Here is a 19,314-nt window from a genome sequence, read left to right on the forward strand (position 1 = left end):
TCATCCCAGAGTGCAGGGCATGCAAGAATGAGGCTAAGAGTGACAGAAAGCTGGATTCTGGCTTGACATCAGGAAGAATGCCCTGACTGTTAGAGCAGTACAGCAGTGGAGCCAATGACCCAGGGCTCTCCCACATCGGAGGCATTCGAGAGGCAGCTGTACAGCCATCTGTCAGGGATGCTTTAAGTGGAGTCCTGCACTGAGCACCCGATGGCCTTCTTGGCCTCTTCCAACTCTATTATTCTATGCTTCTGACTCTCAGGCTTCCACTCTTAAACTCACTTCATCCTCAACTTTTAGTTAAGAAACTGCCAGAAAATTCCTAAGCATTTTTGTTCACATTTGTCCTAATAATTTGGTGCATTTTATTTTTGCCTGATGGACATATTTTTGCAAACCACCTTCCTAATATAATGCACATTTGGACATGATTTTCTCTGAGCTATTGCTTTGATATGCATTTTGATTGGAAAACTCCAGGCACCATTTGAATCTGAAGAATAACCAAGTGGGTCAGCAGTACAAAAGTCAGGAAATTCTCATTAAAATGTGAACTGAGATTGAGACTGAAATGTGGATTGGGTGAATTTCTCCCTCATCCTCCCACAGTGAAGGATTTACAAGTGTAATGTCCTGCTGCATCCCAGAGATCTCCCGAAAGGGGAGATTTTGTGTGGTTTCTAACTGCAGGAAGATGACCGGGGCTCTGTGGTCCATGAGGACCACGTCCGATGTACGAGCAGTGACGGGCTGAAGGAGATAGCATCCCTGTGGATGCCTCACGGGGAGAACCGAACATGCTGTGACTTTCTGCTATGTCCACAGAGCCCATTCCAGCACACGCAGTGTAAGCCAGGCTTTGGCAGAGTGGAGCGGCTTCATTCTGTTCTCTGACAAAACCCCGTGGAGTGGACTTTGACTGTTCTTCCCATCCTGACTCAAGAGTTGCACAGATGGTGGATTCTATCCATCACTGCTTCTACTGCCAGTGCAGCATTATGTCTTGGCAACCCAGAAAGGGCGATGGGAGCCAAGATGCTTGGAGGCAGATAGAGGGAAAATCACATATTCATGTGAACCAGCCAGCCAGCCAGGCCTTTGGCTTTGGACTTCTGGTGCCCCTGCGTTTCAGCAAAAAGTTGGTGGTCTTCATCCAAGCAGGACTGTAAACAGATTGATGTAGTGTGTTTGGACACCCAGAAAACATGGCCTTTTGATGATGGCCTCTTCTGTTTGTGTTCGTCTTCCCTGGCAATCTGGGCACAGGGCAACCTGTTCCAGGGATTTCATCTGACACCCTTAAGTAATTCAATTCATGCTGCCCTTATGATGCTGTCCACAGAAGCAGATCATGGATTTCTTACTCGAGGGAAAACATTCAAGCTTGGTAGCTTGCCAGTCTAGTGCAAAATAACAATGTTTTGAGGAGTGGGTAGATCTAATACGCTCACCTTTTGTTTTCTTTTATAAGCAGAAGCAATGAACTGGATGTTGCTTGCAGTGTCTTTAAAAATATTAACAAGAATGTTAAATGTTAGGTGGGAAAGAGGCAAATCTCCATTCAAAGCAGAATGTGTCTCTGGTTAAATACCTAACAATTTGGAAAATGAACTCGCTTATTATGATTACATTTCTTCTGGGAGATGGGTCATTTTCTAATCCTATATTCTGTTAAATATGGTCTCTCTCTCTCTCTCTCTCTCTCTCTCTCTCTCTCTCTCTCTCTCTCTCTCTCTCTCTCAATAATACGTGTAACTGAGTAAAAATGTCTCTCCCAAATTTACCAACATTTAGGGGAGTCAACTTGGGGATCTGGACAGCAGCATCTGGGTGGTAGATCCCCTTCTTCCAAGGATCCCCCCTTTTTTTCTCCACAAGCCACTTGGAATCACGATACTTTAATGATGTGCTGTCAGTTTTGTGGTACTTTGACAGGGGGATGGAAGTTACCAGCACCCAGAACAGGTCTGCTGCTTCCATCACTGGCAGAAACACCTTTTTCAAAAAAAGTATAGCAAACGGTAGATAACCCAAAACCTATGGCAAACTTAAGCTGCCCCACAAAATTGTCCCACTTTCCCTTCTCCCTAGCGCTTTGAATCAAGTGAGAGGCTTTTAGCAGAGTAGCGTGATGCAGCTGATAACCACTTCGCATGTTCTCCCACTACCCAGGCCGGGATCTGCAGTGCCCACTTCTTCCTGTCCAGGAGCAGCAAGACCCCCTCTGCGTCTCCCCCAGCCACGCAAGCAGGCTCCGGCAGAATGGTGCCTGTGTTGTTGTTTGTTGCAAAGCCGTGCCCAACCCATTGCGACCCCATGGACAACACGCATCATTGCTAATTTATGAATGAGTCAGGTAAGAAGGTGTGCAGGAACGCGAATCACAGTTGCAAGGGATACAGAATCCAAAACTGGGCTGAAAGCAATGGGATGGCATTTAACTGAGAAAAATTCCAAGTTCTGCACCTACGAAAAAGAGACTAAGTGCATAGTTACAAGACTTGACTCAGCGAGTGAGGAGGATCCTGGAATTGTAATTATCTGGCCAGGGAGACTTCTTATCTGGCCAGGGCGACGTCTTATCTGGCCAGGGCGACTTCTTTTCTAACTTCTTTTATATCTTTTATTTATTTTATATTGTTAATTTTAATTTTATATTGTTATTTTTGTATGGTATTGTATTTTATTGTGTTGTAAGCCGCCCTGAGGCTTCGGCAAGGGGCGGCATAGAAATGATCTAATAATAATAATAAAAAAAGTAAATCACAAACTGACTATGTGTCAACAATGGGGTGTTGACAAATGCTAGGCAAAGCTATTTTGGGCTGTATTAATATTAATATCACTTCCAAATTATGGGAAATACTCATGCTCCTTTATCCTGCACTAGCTAGGCCTCATCTTGAATATGGCATCCGGTTCTGGGCATAGTTTAAGACAGGTGCGGACATCGTGGAAAAGGTTCAGAGGAGGGCAACCAAGATGATCAGGGGACTGAAAACAAAGCCCTGTGAGGACGGATATAAAGAATTGTGGATGTTTAGCCTTGGGAAAGGAGGGTGGATATGATAGCACTCTTCAAGTCCTGGAAAGGGGGGCAGGATCCCTTCTGGATCTTTCCAGAAGACAGAACATGGAATAATTCAGAAACTGCAGAAAGTCTGGAAAACATCCAGACAAATTTGAGCAATATGATGGTGGGGCCAATGACTTCAGGCGGTTGTGGGCTCTCCCCCACTTGTAGCCCTTCAAGAGGCAGGTGAACAGCCCTCTGCTCGGGGTGCTTGACCTTGGAGTCCTGCACTGAGCAGGGGGCTGGGCCTGATGGCCTTATGGGCCCCTTCCAACTCTGTGATTCCATGATCTTGTGGGCATTTCCAGCATGTCAAAGTTGAACAGAACAGCAGTGCAAAGAATGGCACTTCCGGTTCTCTGGCAGCAACAGGACATTCCTCAACCGCATAGCAATTATTTTGCAAAAGGGGAATCCTCTTCCCTCACAGCTGCCTCCAGTCTTCTGTGCATGTGGAACCGTCCCCATTGCAGTATACTGAAGACTTCCACAAACAATCTTCCATAGCACTGCCATAAATAATTAAAGGCAGAACTATACATGTCAAAATAAATTAGAACATTGCCTCTTGCTATGCAGCAGCATTGATTCTCCACCTCCCCCCCCCCGCACACACACCCCATCATCCACATCTGCATCATTTATTTGCTTGCTAAAGGGATGAGTCCACAGTTTTGCAAGGGGAGGCAAGCCTGGGCGCGGGATTTCCCGTTTTCTTTCTGCAATGGCTTCCTTGCTAATTACATTGCCCACGTGTGCATTTGTGTGTGTCCGAGTCACATTTGTCCCATCCGCAGTCCCTTTTTAAAGTACCTGATAGTTTTGCTTCTTGAAGAGTGGCTGGGAATTATTGCTAGGGTTGTAATGATCCTCCTTGGATCCATCCCTCTTCCATCTGTTGGGCTTCTTCCTGTGCTCAGTCCTTGCTTAGGGAGCAAGCAGAGCTGGGAGAGGTCTGTGCATGCTCGCACGACCCCGGTTGTGCAATGGGCAGCCTTCTTCCACGGCATGTGCAGCACAAACAAAAGCTGCACGTCGTGTGTGCAGAAGAAGGATGCTGCTTGCACAGCATCTGTGTGGGCTTGTTTCCTGGCAGACACCCGTGCAAACACTCAGTGTATTTGCTGAGACGCTGGACTCGCGGCCACAAGGAAGGGGCTGATCTGGGGAGCCAAGCCCAGGGAAGACGATGGATTCCCCCCATCCAGCAGATGCCTCACACATCCATCATTGCCACCGTATTTCTAGCCTCTTGCAAGGAACCCAAGGCAGCTTACTGAGGTGTCCTCCTCTCCATTTTATCCTCACAACAACAACCCTGTGGGATACCTCAGGCTGCGGAGCAGATATCTAAGACGTGACATACATTAGTAGCCCTTCAATCTTGTTGGACTGCAACTTCTACCAGCTATTCAGGCTGATGGGAGTTGGTGAGTGACAGGTTTTTCAGCCCAGTTCATATGTGTACAAATATATATAAAAACAGAGAAACAGTGTGAGTCAGAAGGGGTATCCTGAGCCATTTAGTCTGATCCCCTGGCTCCAGCCGGCTCTGCTCAAGACACACCTACCATGTGCATGTCCAGCCTTTCCTTGAACACCCGCACCGATGGGGCCTCAACCACCTCCCGTGGAAGCCCATTCCACACCCTCGAGGTCCTGACTGTCAGGAAGTGCTTCCTGGCATCCAAATGGAACCTGGGCTCCCTGAGCTTGGCTCCGTTCGAGCGCGTCCTGCCTTCCTCTGCAGGGGAGAACAGGTCTCTCCCCACCTCCGTGTGACACCCCCTCACACACCTGTATGTCGCCAACAGATCCCCTCTGAGTCTCCTCTTCTCCAGGCTGAAGAGACCCAGTTCCCTCAGTCTCGCCTCATATGGCAGAAGTGTGGTGTGGCAGTGAAAGTGTTGGTCTGGGGACTGAGGGGAATCTAGGTTCTAGTCCCCACTCAGCCCTGAACACCACTGGGTGACTTTGGGGCAGCCACTGCCTCTCTGCCTAACCTACCTCACAAGGTAGTTGTTTTGAGGATAAAATGGATTTGCAGAGGCTGCCTTGGATTCCTTGCAAGAGGAAGAAAGGTGGGATAAAAATACAATGTCGTCATCCTCAGCATCATCTCTCCCAAAGGGTGACAGTCATATCCCTCCTGTACTCCCAGTGAGAAGTGCAAGCTTAAAATGAAGGCGTGGCCTGTTATGGGAGGAGATGCAAAAATCCTGTGCCTGATGCAATGAAGAAGGCCATGAACAGGAAGTAGGAGTTACTTACACTTCCTGCTTCTCCTTTCCCTTCAGGCATCCATGGCTATTCCCACTCCTTCCATGCAAGGCAAGCTTTGTAGCCCAAAATAGAACTATTCTGAAAGTCCCTTGCTCCCGCTATCAACAGAAAGCAGAATAACAGCCCTCCGTTTACTTGACCCATTTAACGGGGTGGATGCTTGTTGGAAGAATGCCACAGGCCACAGAGAAATGAAGAGGAAATATTATATTTCTGAAGTGCGAGGTTTCATTCCTGAAGATGAGCTACCATTGGCTTGCGCAACAGCGGAGTGTTGAATGGAGCTCATGTAATAAACAAGCAAGAGACCCAAAATAACAGCAACAGAAAACACATTCATTTTCCTGCACAGAAAGTGAACCACACATGTTCTGAGTTCTTGGAACCTTAAGAAGGAAAACCTCTTGGCTCTAGGAATCATTTCTCAGTGAATAATATTCATGTGAGCTCAGCACGCAGCTGTTTTGGAAATGCCGCTATTTGCAAGGAGGCAGGCAGGAAATGTGAAAAGATTGGTAAAAACCTGCACAAATGTCATTTAAAATATCCAGTGAAAGGACGGCAGTAATAGTTTTCATTTCTTGTATTTCCCCTTTGGTACAGCCCGAGGTTGCACGGATGACCAAGGTACGGAGCAGACAGGGAGTGTTCAAGCGAAGGAGACAAGCTGAGCTCCCTAATTAGAGACAGGATGGATTTCTACCATAGCTGAAAAACAGCTGAAGGTTGGTTCTGAGAAAACTTTCCAAGCATGCAAGGTAGAGAGGAGGTAACAGGGGATGGGAGCAGAGGGAGATCAAATTAGGCTGATGAAGGGAGTCAGGGACAGGATGGAGCCAGAGTCGTACACAGAAATAAGCGGGCAGGAAGAGTAATTGCACAGAGAGGCTGCCACCAATTCCCTATGAGAAAGAATGGCTGGAATGGCTCCCCTGGAGGCCCTTGGCTGAATCATCCCCAAGTGGCCAGCCCCGACAGCATGGCGGTGTTCACACAACACTACAAACTCACATGGTTCACATGCTTTTTACCATGACCTACCGGACAGACAATCAGGTGTTTTCTACTTCTTTGTGGTTTCCATTCACCCTGCTCAGTCCTCCCACTGCTGGCATATATCCTATCAGTCACAGTGCCTGAAATCCCAAGGTGCATTCAATCTTCAATCTCAAGGCGCATCATTCCCTGTTTATGTCACCTGTCTCTTCCTCACTGGCCCACACATCAAGGTTGGATGCCTAGAGTGACTCCTGCAGTTGCCACTCTTTCCAGAGGACTCTGTGGTAGTTGTATAGCCGAACCACAGAAACCACGATCCAGGGTTCAGACAACACAACAAGCCATGGTGGTCCAGAACAACCATAGAACAAGCCATTGTTTCTTAGCATGGTTTCTCAAGACCAAACTAATCATGGTGAAATACCATGACTGGGTTCAGAGAACATCACAAACCAACATTTTTTAAAAGCCTATGCCTCTATCACATGGACACTCAACTATGGAAAATGGACAACTGAGGATCACCACAGAATCACACTGTTACATTAAGAATGGTCTAAAGAACTGAACTCACGTTACAAAGGCACACACTTAAATCTCAAGGACTGCTCTGCCAAAGTTATGTTTGTTGTGGCCCAGAGACATGTTCTAGGACCAACGCATCATGAGCCATGTTGCCTCATCCAGTAAAACAATTCATCCAACAGTCTACTTGTTATGGAAACTGGCCAAAATATTAACAGTTTCAACATTTTCTCTAAGCACAGTTAGCTTGCCTTGAAGAAGCTTCCGCATTCTGAATATTTTAGAAGTCCAGGGCTGGGAGCAAGAAGGGTGCAAGCTTCCCGGCTGCTTTTCATATATTGGAGCTGCAAGAATGGTTCGATTCTTCTGAGGCCTCATTCTGTAGCATAGCTACTGTAAGAGCTAATTCAGTCTCAGGTGGAAGCAGAAAAACGAAGGTGTAAAACACAGCTTTCCAGAATATTAGATCTGCAGGCCTCTGAAATATCAAAGCTACATAGGCTGTTCCACTGGAAAGGATGAAACATTTCCTAAGATTTGGAGCACAACAATCTTGCTTTCTTTCAGAATTCATCTCAGGACGAGGAAGTTGCTGTTTTTACGTGCTGTCAAGTTGTCTCCGACTTACGGTAGCCCCATGAATTAGAGCTCTCCTAATTGTCCCATCCTTTACAGCCCTGCTGAACACTTGTAAACTCAAGTCTGTGGCTTCTTCGTGGACCCAAGCCTTCTCATAGTTTCTGTCCTCTTCCGCTTTCAGCTTTCCCTCTCTGCATTATGTGCATTATATGCGTTATATGCAGGCTTACTTCTGCAGGCTTACTTCTGCATTATATGCATGAAGCCTCCGTCTCATCATTCTGGGTCCCAGGGAATGTTCTGGCTTGATTTGATCTAGGACCACCTTGTCCATCTTTCTGCTCTTCCTGGGTATTCACAAAGCTCTCCTGCAGCCCCATGTTTCAAATGCATTCATTTTCTTCGCTGCCTGGTTTTCACGTCCATGCATGGTGATCAGGACTAGAGTAGCGTGGGTAGGCTTGGCTTTGCTTGCATACAACTCCCTGGCCTTCAAGCCCCAACACCCACTCGATCTAGAATTATTCCAGAGAACCCTAAAGTGGGGGGACTGAGCAAAACTCCTCCAAACCCTGCTTATTAATTGCCCTGCAACCCTTGGTCCCACCTCTGCAAACTCTGATATTCGGGGAAAATGGAATTCATGTCGTCTCAACAGATCTATTACAAAGTAAAGCTCACTCTGTTTCTTATATGCACAGGATGGCTGCTGTAAGAGACAGCTGCGTATCTGACAGCTCTGTCAGACCTTTCTGCGTACTTGCCCGGTGTAGCAGGTGCTGGGAAAAAGCTCCATCTGATTGGCAGCATCTCTCCAAGGCTCTGATGGGGAGCTTTTCCAGCACCTGCTACCAGACATCCTCTATCTGGATCGAATTTATTGCCACCTGCATGCGAACAGAAGCAGGGCCCTGCTAGATCAGGGTAAAGGTCTGTCAAGTCCAGGATGACGACCACCCATGTTCCCCAGGAACTCGTACACGCAGTTCTGTTGCCACTTGTGCTGCTGATAGCATAGGACTATTTATTTGATTTTACTTGTACCCCACCTTTCTACTAAGAGGTAGCACTTCAATTTCACACAATTAAAATTGACAAGTAGCCACTGATGGCCTTGTCCTCTATCCATATCTGGCACTCTGATTAGCGAGAAAGTGTAGTGGACTGGACTGGGGACCCAAAAGATCTGGAGTCTAATCTCCACTTGGCCATGAAATTCACGGCGTGGCTTTGGGCTTGTCATTCACTCTCAGGCTAGCCTACCTCGCAGGGTTGTTGTTGTGAGAACAAAATGGAGTGCTTAATTTTGTAAGCTGGCTAAAATGGAGAGGAGGAATGATCTAAGTCACCTTAGGTTCTTTGCAGGGTAAAAGGCAAGATATAATGATTGTTATAAATAAATAAACTTGCTGGAGAGAAGTGTTCAGTCCAATCCAGGATATACTCATAGTTCACATTAAGACGACTGCTATGCCCCAAGATGAACTTAGACCCAGAATCCTCTGCAGTAGGAACTGGTACCATGACAAATGCTAATGAATTCCCCTGCAAAGAGAGATTTTTTTTTTTGGTATAACGGTTCTCTGAAGGCAGAAACCTTTTGAAAATCACAGATGTATGAGATAAAGGGAACTGGCAATGGATTGGGTGAAAAGTCGCCCAGGGAGGTTGAACTTCAGAGTTATGACAAACTTCCATTCCCAAGATATCCTCATCAGTTTATCTTCTTTACCTTCAGAAATATTCTTCTGCATCATTTTCACATGTCCTTTGTGTGTCCAAACCCATTGGGGGAAACTGAAGATCAAAAAGGGAAGTGATGGATTTGATTTTGCATAAAGGCATTGCTTGTGGGTTTGGGAGATGTCATGAAAGTCCCAAGAGTGAAACCCTGGGACTAGTGGATGTGTCACTACATTTTTGTTATAAAATAAAAGTGACAGCAGTCACACATAAGCCTATCTAGAGAGAGATAAAAGTTTCACTTTGAAGTTGATGCAAATCTGTGGGGTGAGGGGGGGAAGCAGAGAGGCACTCTATGAAAGTTTAGGAATAATGTAGGTCTCGTTCATTTAGCTCATTGGCAACATGGGGATAAGCCACAATTTTGTGAGATTTCAAGATGGAAGAAAGAGCATCTCTCCAACAGACACATGGTACCGTGTCTGTGTCTCTTCTGTGGCACATGTAGCAGCCTTGGTTTGTCTGGTACATGACACGGAAGGAGGTTGCCATTCATGTACCTTCTTTGTTCCATGAGCATGCACAGACTTCCTCTCAGCTTGGCTCGTTTACGAATGCCAGGCTGAAGGTGGGAGGCGGTTTGTGGATGCCAGAGGGGCAGATTCCGGGAAGCTTCATCACAACACTAGTTTAGACTGCCTTGAATGCTGGAAATCTGGGTAATGCGCTGGACTTTATGCTTTTATGTTTGAATAAAGCTCAGGAACTACAGTGCTTGACTTCTTGTGCACTAAGAGTACTGGCTTGGTTCTCCCCACAAGCTTCATTTGCAAAGCTGGCGGCTGCATCACTTTCTTGGGATGAATTCTGGCCAAGGGTAATCAGCAGAAGCTGCAAAGCACCCCTCTCCTCTTTCTACCACTTGTCTGAAGAACGGAAAGAGTCCTGCTGTTATCAGAGCAAAGGTCCATGGACTCCGTTGTTTCGTTTTTTTCATAGTCAGATGTTTGTATTTATTTATTATATTTCTTTCCCACTTTTTTCCTGCTAGGAACCTAAGGTAGCTTACATAATCCTACTCCACTTCATTTATCCTCACAACAACAATCCTGTGAGGTAGGTTAAGTTGAGAGTCAGTGACTGGGTCAAATCACCCAGTGAGCTTCACGGCTGAGTGACAACTAGAACCTGAGTCCCAGTCCAGTGCTCTAACCACTGTACCACATTGGCTTTCTGTCAGACAGAGGCTGTCAAGAAAGGGGCAAGCAGGTTGAACTGCTGATGGCTGCCGGGAATTGGTATTCCGAGGCATAATGGTCCTGAACATGAAGGATTCATCTAACCATGATGATAATTCCTTCCCACAGTGAGTCCTGTGGAGGGACTGTAAATTTGGAAGCATTTGCACCTGCCATGGGCTCTCAGCCCAACCTACCTCACAGGGTTGTTGTGGGGATAAGATTGAGAGCAGCAGGAGAATGATGTAAGCCGCTTTGAGTTCTTAAAAAAAAGGGGGGATATAACTCAAATTAAAATAAAATAAAATAAATAAAAATGTGTCCACTTAGAATTAAGATGGTAGCTTCTGCACACTTAAAGGACTCCTTTCATAGCCAGATGGATATAAATATATTATTATTATTATTATTATGGATTTTTAACCCAACCCATTAGCCACATGGCTCCCTGGGTGAGTTACAACAATAAAACCAAAAATACAATATAAAAACAGGAATCACTAATTACAATAAAACATTAGCACAATAAAATAATTATTCCTTCCACCCTCCATGGCCCTGTGAGCTTCCTGGATCCATGGCATATTGAGATAAGAAGAAGTAGATCGATTCATTTTATTGCCTGGGGAACTTCTGAGTTCCTTCGAATTCAATTCTGCAGCAGGATTGCTTTTCTCTGCTGGTGTTGTTTTCTGAGCAGTAGAGCAGGAAACACCCATTCCCACCCTATCAGGACTGTGCTGGATGTTAAGAATGCTCTCCCTTCGTCCCACAGAGGGCAAAAATGTGGGGGTCTAAACTGTGGGGCTTTGTGGAACTAGCAGTTAATACAGTGGCTTTGCGCCTTAACTCCTTTTCCTGTCTCAAGCACTAAATAGCACAGTGAAGGAAGCTTTTCGGAAGCAGGAGAAATATGCTCCCTGCCAGCCCCAGAGAGCGGACAAAGGTGCTTATCCAGGCTGGCTAGAACTCTGAGCAGGAGCGATAGGAAAGGGAAAAGCTCCAGTATTTTTTGGAGTGCCCTCATTTAATTAAGAGAGCATTCCTGTTACTGATCTTGGGGGGCTTCGATGCATCCAGTGGATTCGTAGCACGCAGATCCTTCCCCCATTTCTTTTACTGGGTGCATTTTGAAAAGAACTTGTTCTGCACAGACACACATTCTAAATACAAAAGACACTTCATGTTAAAATAAACCAACAAATGAGGCAAGTGAAGACCAATTCACACAGGCAAGGAATGAGTACCGTTAATAATGTGATGAAGAAAAAAGCTTTCTCTCACTTCAGTTATGTTTGTAAAACACACACACTCACAATTGTACGCAGAGCTACATGCGATTAACAAGCAGAAAGTAAGTGCTACGATTCTACAGGATTTAGTAATTGAATCCACCAAGGATAATGATGTTGACCTTCCCATTTGGAAATAAACTAGGCATTCAGCTTATAAGTGCTGCTCGCATTAATTCTAATTGCCCATACAAGGCTACGCGGCACGATACTGCCAGAAAGACAAGGAACAGGTAAATAATGATTACCATTACCCTGTTTTACTAACAACATCAACAACGCAAAGGAGTATTTACGGCAACAGTTTCTGGACCATGTAAAATCCAGATCTCGACATCTGGATGCCGCTGCTCCAATATGTGGATTTTCCTCCACGTGCCAGAGCCCATGTATCAAAGCATATCATAAGGACACCAAATCTGCTTTGCTGATTCAGGCCAAAAGTCCATCTCACCCAGAATGCTGCCTTCCAACAGCAGCTGGCCAGGAGCTGCAGGGAGATAGGAACAGGGCATGAAGCAGATTGTGGTGTGTTCTTGGTTGTGTCCAGGTTGTGACATTAGGGTGGACACTCCAGACTGTGTTTCCCCCATCTGTGTCACCTTCACACATGCTTGCTCATCAGGCTGTTCCAACCCATTTGCATGAAAATTCTCGCCGAGGCTCAGATGGAAATTGATTGTTCAGAACGAATCATTTGCCGAGCGGGTGAACTTTAGCTCAGTAGCAGTGATGTGTGAATCAGTCAAACACAGGCTCACCAAAGTTCTCCAGGTTTGTTCTCAAAGCTTGTTCTGGCATGAGTTCATGGCCGATTGCAAGCTTTGCTTTTTTCCTTTTGGCAGGAAAACTCATGTGCATTTTCCAAGATCAGTTGGTCATGACTTGAAATGTGTGCTTTTTTTCTCCCATTGACTGAAATGTATTTGTGCACATTTTTCAAATGTATGCATTGTGTCAAACAGCTTTTTTTTGGCCTGTGAATCACGCTGCAAGCTTGGGCATGCATAGAGTTCAACCACAGATATTTCCTGACTGAGTGAACTGGGTCAATCTTGATAAAAATGGGACTAATTTCTCAAAAGTTCCCATTCAGTATTAGAGTTTTGCACAAAGGTTTAATTACCAAACATCAGTAAAGTCATTGATTTTTTTGGTCAGTGTACTGGACTTCAACAACCCTACCCAAAGACAGGATGGGAGGCTTTTTAGTCTAGCCTGCATTTTTAAGCCAACCGACCTAATTCATATTTCCCAAACTACTGTTTGGATTGGGCTGCAGTTATATTTCAGACTGCATACTCTTTGAAATTTTGTGATACTCAAACACTGGATTCAGAAATGTGTACAGCAACACACTAGGGAAAGTTGCATAAAAATCATCATGCCAGAAAAATAAAAAATGAAATAAAAGTTTGCATGAAAATAAAAGCAAATATGCAGGAGTTTTGATTATTTTAAAGACTGGTGTTGAAATTGGATAGAGGAGAGTGTGAAGATGATGTGGAATGGAAACAGACTGTTTTGCCCATCCCTACTCATAAGCAGATTGGGAATTTCCTTTCTTTAGCTCAGGATTCCTGCAGCCACAGCCTAACAAAAGGGCAAATTCCATTTTTTTTTTGGGGGGGGGAGTAATTTGGAGGTAATCACTGCTGGACTAGAGGAGCAATCAATCTCACCTGGTGTCTACAAGTCCTCAGAACCCAAACCTTTTAAGGTCTCGTTGCTTAGTCTAACTAGTTTTAGGGTAGTAGACACCTTCATTCATGTTTTACTCTGATCTGAAGAAGGCATTTATCATATTAAAAGAAAGAGTTGCCACCAGCTGGCTGGCAAGTGGATTTATGGACCTCTGTTTGGAAATTCAGCCTTTCCAGTTTTTATTGCAAATGGATCCCAAGCAGTACCACCCCACTGTTCAAATCTGAAACAAAAATAGAACCTCCAGATGTTACCTTCGAATCCAAATTTCCCACAACAGAAGCAAAGCTAGCGTCCAGGCAATACCAATTCAATTTGAAATACAGGGGTTGCTAACCTGGCTCCATTACAGCGGACTCAGAAATAGAAATGACTGTAGGTTCTGCAGATCCCTGCTTGGGGTTATCTGATCTTCCACTTTTATGAACAGTGCAGAAAACCATTCTGAAAAAGAAAAGAAACAGAAAATCATGCTGTGTGAATGAGGCCATCAGAAGGGGCGACCAATTCCTTGGCCGACCTTTCCCAAATTAGAGAAACACATACAAAATTAATTTAACAATAATTATAATAAAAATTAGGTGGAGAAAAGGTTGGATGAAGGCCATTTCACGGCAAGACTTTCTTCCTACCACAGAGAAGAAAGACTTTCCAGTTATTAGAGTCAAGATGCTGCCTCCTCCTCGTCATTATTCCAAAGTGAAATGCTTGGAGATCAGCACATTCTAGAGATTTTGACCTTCATTTTTTGTTTCAAGCAAAGCAAAACAGAGTGAAAGAAACCAGCAGAAGCAGCTGGTTGAAACTCAGCCAAAGGGCTTCAGTTGTCTGAAGGAGCAGTCTTGCCTTAGAGTAAAGCCACACATTTTCTCTGTATACCCCAGGAGGTCCTCAGCAGTAGGTTCTCTCGAGAATTCAAGGCGCTGTCCCTGTCTTGCTAAAACAGGCTTAATTATACTTTATTGCTTCTCAGAGTGAATATCTGAAAACTGTTATTGAACTACAGCCAGCAAAGGAAGGTATTCAGAGGTCAGTGCTATTTGGTCAACAGTGTTCCATTAGTTGTCCTTAATGTGGACAAGGTAAAGAAAGTAGAAATGGATGAAAGGAAGAAGTGGATGCTTTTGAGATCGGTGGATTAGTTCAAAACGGGATTTCCATGGATTATGAACAACATGTGCATTTATGCAGAAGGAGGGTTGGGATTGCCTAGAAGGGATACTCCCTTCATTAAGAATACTCCCTTCATTAAGCAGGAAAAAGACAAGCAAGTTTTAGCTGATTAATGTATAGGGGGTTTGCATTCATTTCACGAGAAGTGAAATATCGAACCAAATGGGGGTGATTTGGTTCTGTTTTCATGTATTATGAACCAAGGTACAAAAAGCCCGTTTTTGTTACCCTACTTGTTCCCTTTCATCACTCAGTCAGGGGAGTGGCTGGCAGCAAGCAGAGAAGGAAAACAGACTAAATGTTATAGAAGGGAAAACACGACATGTTTCTTGTAATTGCACCCTTAGGTAAAATGCCCATTACTACCTTTTGCTTAAAAATAGGTAGTTCCAGTGGAAACTGGATAAGGTTGCTTTGGGAACTGCCCCGGCTTATGGGCCCCTGGTTCCCCATCCTATGGACTGAAAGACCCGTGTTGTTCTCTTCCACAATATGATATTAGAATTAGTCCACAAGAACGGACGGGATATATTCCGTTTTTGCTGGTGCTGCTAAGAATGCAACATGGTGTATACTTGGGTTGGGTCTTGAATCAGGCTGCCAGCACCCGACCTCCTCCGCTATCCTGTTCTTTCCCACAAGAAAAAGATGCCTGGCAACTGTTGCATTTAATGCATTACCTCAGCTGTAGTCTTATCCTGCCCAGGAGCTCTGGAAAGACCAACCCCTGTCCATGAGGCCCCATGAAGCCCTGAACTTGGAGTTTGCAATTCTTCCTGAGCATGGTACCTCCCACTACAGCAGTACATTTTGAAGGTCTCCTCAACCACGAGGGTGTCCAAGAAGAGTCTACAAATTCAGATCGTTGTGTTGATCCTTGGCAACAAACCAATTTGATCAAGAGTCTGTTTTGTTTTTGTTTTTTTGTGGGGGGGGGAGTTATGGGTATGGATTGCAGAGTCAAGACCAAGCTACTCAAAAGACTTTGCACTGCAACATGGAATATCTGGGTGCTGCTGCTGAGGAAAGAGATTTCTCCTCAGCGGCAATGGGAACTGCAGTTATGCTCCAAGGGAAAAGGGGATTCTGTGGACAGTAGCCAATGAAGTCGGCAACCCTGCTAAAGAAATGACCCAGAGCTGCATCTCTGGGTGTCTTGGCTCCACTACACCACTCATGACTGGTAGGGCTTCCACACTATGGCAAACAAGCCATGCAGATTTTTGCCGGAATGCACTGGTCAAACCAATGCACAGTTCCCATGGCAACCCTGATTCTGTGCTCCTTGCCCCATCCTTCCACTCTCACCATGCATCCCAGCATCCCCCACGAGTGCAACTGCTTCCCTTGCACTAACTATTGGTCCACAGCAGCCTCACCCTGATTTGTCCACTGAGGCTTGGAGGCGGGCTCTCCCTCTTGCCCCTCCAACATGTATCTGCAACTCTGCAATGTTTTCCTGCCACTCTAGCTCCCCAGATATTTTTTATTCAATCATAATAAACATTTTTGCTACAATTTCCCTCTCCTCCCTTTGTGCATTTATCCACTTTCTCCTTCTTTCTGAAAGTAAACATGGAGACAGGCACATCGCTTGGCCAATAGGAACGAAGCAGGTGATGATGCGTGTGTCGCTAGGCAGCTGAGGGTAGTAGAGAATGGATGGCTGAGCAGCCCCTTCCACAGCCACTCTTTCCACAGGGTTCTATGGTTTCTCCATATTCACAATGGTAAAATGGAGGTTCTAGATCCAGACAACCAGAGAAGCTGCAGGAAAGCATGGAAACCTTAGAGCAGATCATTGGTTCTCTCCATGGTTTCCATGAAGAAATGACATGTCTGGATCCAGACAAGATGAAAGACCAGCAAGGGAAGACATCATCATAGCTTCTTATGGCATGCAAACAAGGCTGCTGTCTTCTCCCCCTCCCCCCGCCCGATGGTGGGTGCTTTGGGATCGCATTTCTACTCGGTTCTGACACACACATCTGCTTCAGGTCCAACTGGGCTGGCAGACACCTCTGCCTGGGATGCAAACCCTGCCTGGAGCCCCCTCCTGAATTGCACACTTTCGAAAGACTGAAACTAGGTTGCATAGAATTTGTAGGCATCAAAACCAAGTTATTTTGGGAAGGAACGCAAGTGATACGACAAGAAACCGGCCAGAGAGAACCGATTTCTTCTCTGAATTGCCTCTGCTGACTCTACCTTAAATGAGACATTTTAACAGGCCTCTCTGCTCTGGTTGTGTAGCACCCTTTGCTTCCTAGGTGGGGTTTTCCCTCATTTGATTAGCTAGGCACTCGGAGGGTGTTTGATGAAGCCTGCAGTCCAACCATGGGGGCTGCCACATTGAACCTGAGGTCCCTGCAGCTTTCAGTGCTCCGCTTCCTCGCCTTCAGCAGTGGCACAGGACTTGTTTTGCCATGGCAAGTTTTCTGGATTCGTTCTGCCTCCTGCTGCCCCACGCCATCTTTTCCTTGGTCTGTTGAAGGTTCCATTTGAAGTACCTGGCTGGGTCAACACACTAGTTCCTCGCCCAGGACAGGGTCAGCCCCACCACCTGGCATGTCTGGGCAGCTGCTAAGGCCCTACACTGCTACTGCCATGGTGCCCCCTTTCTCCTTTGCTGGCACCCAGGCAGGAGACCCTTTCAGGTGACCCTCGCTGCCAGCCAGTCCCCGGATGCCTCCATACAACGCCACTCTGGGGCATTGCGAAACATGGAAACGGGTCCTCCGACTTCAGGTGTGGCATCCACCCAATACCGCTGCCAGGTAGATCTGGTGGGTTCCACGGACAGAGGAAGCTCACCGGGCACCAACCCTTCCCAGAAGCACTCAGGCAGAGACATAAGCCAAGAATGAGAATGACAGCCTTAGGAGACAGTGTGGTACAATGGTTAGAGTGCTGGTCTGGGAGTTTGAATCCCCCACTTAACCACTGCCTTTCAGCTGACTTACATCAGGGGGTCGCTCCAAAGATATAATGGGGAAAGGGAAACAATCAATACTATTCCAGTCTTCGGTGGAAGCATGGAGCAAGAAATCCCATTAAACCATGGTGGACATGCAGCCCCCCCCCCCACTTCTGGATTTCAGGCACCAAGTGGCCTCCAGCCGCACCCACGAAAGCTCTCCACATTCCTTCCCAAAGCTCATTCCAACTCAAGTCTGTAAGAGACAGCATGCCTTGTTTTCCATTCTACATTTATTTATTTAGAAAATTTCTAGGACGCCCCATTCGCCGAAGGCTCGGGGCGGCTTACAAACAGCCACGTGCATTTTCATGAATATTTTCCCATGGGTATGCATCAGTTGTGCACAGCTTTGAAATGTATGCATTCTTCTTCCACTGTTCAAGCCTAGTTGTACACGTTTTTCAAAAGTATGCTGCTAAACGTGTTCAAGAACCGTACATTGCCTTGCCCGTGTGGCAACACGCAGACTTCGGCTGTGTCTTGTATCCGAGGGTTTGTTTGGTCCACAAGGTGTGCATTGTGGGTTGAACCCATATAAAATAGGAACTCAAATCAATTTTTCATATAGCCTTTCACACAACTGCCACTTTCTATATAGCGATTTGCCGGAGTGCTGGTTTTAACCTATACAGTCTTACACGGCTTGAGACCACAATTCCTGCTGGAGCACCTCTCCTAACCACAATCTGCTCAAACACTACACTCAACCTCTGGGACCTTCCTTGAGTGCCACCTCCAAGGAAGGCTCAGAGGCGGGTAGCAAGGGGAGGGCTTCCTCAGTGGTGGCCCCCCATTTATGGAACCGTCTTCCCACTGCAGCTTGCCTGGCCCCAGCTTTGTCATCCTCAGTGCCAGATTAATGCTGAGGCCTTTAAAACTTGCCAGAACACCCGGGGCCTGAGGAGATTCCCCATCCCAAGCTTTGACACAGCGATTCTTTGCTGTTTTTAGCTGTTCTGAATTTTTCCATATTTTTCTGTTTTTATGGTATTTTTATCATCTTGCGTATGGATTGTTATAAACCACCCAGAGATCTTCCGCTAAGGGATGGCATGGAAACAGATACATACATGAAAGATAATTTGGCTTATCATCCCCATCAACCCCAGCCAGCATAGCCAATGTGAAGGATACTAGAAGCTGCAGGCCAAAACATTTGAGGGGCTAAGAAACTAGACATCATTGAGAAGGTTTCTACCCAGGGATGGGGTGAGAATTTGAGGCAGGCCCTCAACAGGAGAACAGGAAACAGGAGCATGGAAACACCCATCCATGTCTGCTTTGCAAGGAAGCAAAGCAAGCAGCTAGGAAGGGCTGGTTGTGGAATCACTGCGGCCGAGAAGCAAAAGCTCACCTGCCTCAGCAGAGCCTGGGAGCAAACAGCCCTAGGAAAGGTGGTCTTCCTCTCCTTTCCTTTCCCCGCAAAGTGTCTCCAGGTGCAGCCCTTCGAAGTGTGTGGGTTGGGGGAATAAACCAGGCAGGGCTTTTTCAGCATTCTTTCTGATTGCTTGCAAAAGTCCTCAGAGTTTTCTTAGTGCACAAAAGCAAAAATGGCCAGACTCCACCTGTGTGTGTTTGCCAAGCCGCCTCCTCCTCCCCTTCCCCACATTCCAAGGGGTTATTTTTGTGTTTGCATGGCCAGAAGTGAGACTGTGCAAAGACGGCTCTTGCTTCCCACTCTGCTGTTGGTGATAACTAGGGCACAGATGTGTGATTCCACCCTGCTTGCAAACTTCACATCACTTCCTATGTCCGTTGGGAATACAGATTTCCAAAGAAGCATTT

At 45.9% G+C, this 19,314-nt stretch overlaps 1 protein-coding gene across 1 annotated transcript in view; it reads right to left on the reverse strand.

Annotated features, from left to right (window-relative positions):
- Positions 1–13,825, reverse strand: part of TENM4 (teneurin transmembrane protein 4) — a 472,851-nt gene extending 459,026 nt beyond the window's left edge. Inside the window, exon 1 of the mRNA XM_044450236.1 lies at positions 13,714–13,825. The gene's annotated coding sequence lies outside the window, so the exon portion shown is untranslated. The remainder of the gene's footprint in view (positions 1–13,713) is intronic.
- Positions 13,826–19,314: the final 5,489 nt, after the last annotated feature.

This window comes from Varanus komodoensis, unplaced genomic scaffold (assembly GCF_004798865.1).
Source record: "Varanus komodoensis strain SLA01 unplaced genomic scaffold, ASM479886v1 scaffold63, whole genome shotgun sequence".
NCBI lineage: Eukaryota > Metazoa > Chordata > Lepidosauria > Squamata > Varanidae > Varanus > Varanus komodoensis.